The sequence below is a fragment of the Capsicum annuum genome, chromosome 8 (genome assembly GCF_002878395.1).
Source record: "Capsicum annuum cultivar UCD-10X-F1 chromosome 8, UCD10Xv1.1, whole genome shotgun sequence".
Lineage (NCBI taxonomy): Eukaryota > Viridiplantae > Streptophyta > Magnoliopsida > Solanales > Solanaceae > Capsicum > Capsicum annuum.
This window is the reverse complement of record NC_061118.1, coordinates 2618705-2619673: the sequence shown is the minus strand read 5'-3', so window position 1 is coordinate 2619673 and position 969 is coordinate 2618705.

The following is a 969-nucleotide window of genomic DNA, read 5'->3' as shown; positions in this document are numbered from 1 at the left end:
TTTAATGAATTTTAAGTGACAAAAGATAAATAAAAATTATCTTTTATGTAATAAATTTTAAATTTGAATGACATTTAAAAATTTTAAAAAAATTATATAATCTATACTATAGTAAAAATATAAAGGGCCTTAGAAATGTTGCTTGAACTTTCTGTCTTTCATTAAAAGACTTTGCAATAGACAAAGTGGGGTCTAAGAGGAATAGTAAAAAAATAAGATACAATAAAAATCAACATATTCAATAATACCATATACAAGATACAACAAGTAATACAATAAATGATACAACATCCTAAACTCATACTAACCTTCAACCCTAATCCACCTCCTCCACAACTTCCTATCTAACTTCATGTCCTCGGTAAGCTGAAGTTGCTCCATGTCATGTCTAATCACCTCCCTTCAATATTTCTTAGATCTACCTCTACCTCGCTTGAAATTATCCTTAGCAACCCTCTCATGCCTCTACACTGAGGTATTTGTGCCCCTCCTCATCACATGACTAAACTATCACAACCTCGCTTCTATCATTTTGGCTTTTACTGAAGTCACTCCCTCCCTTATCTTGAATAACCTTATTTCTAATCCTATCTTTCCTAGTACATCAACACATCCACCAAAGCATTCTCATCTCTGTCACATTCATATTTTAAATGAGGGTCTTCTTAACAAGCCAACACTCTGCGCTATACAATAAAGTTGGTCTAACCACCACTCTGTAGAACTGGCCTTTAAGTTTAGGAGGTACCTTTTTGTCATACAAGATTCTGGAGGTAAGCCTTCATTTCATACATCCTACCCAATTCGATGAGTAGCATCTTTGTCAATATCTCCATTTCCCCGAATCATAAACCCCGGATACTTAAAATTATCTCTCTTAGTGATAGAATAAGTACCAAACTTAACAACCACATTTGACTCATGAGACACCTCGTTGAACTTATACTTCAAATATTCCGTCTTATACCT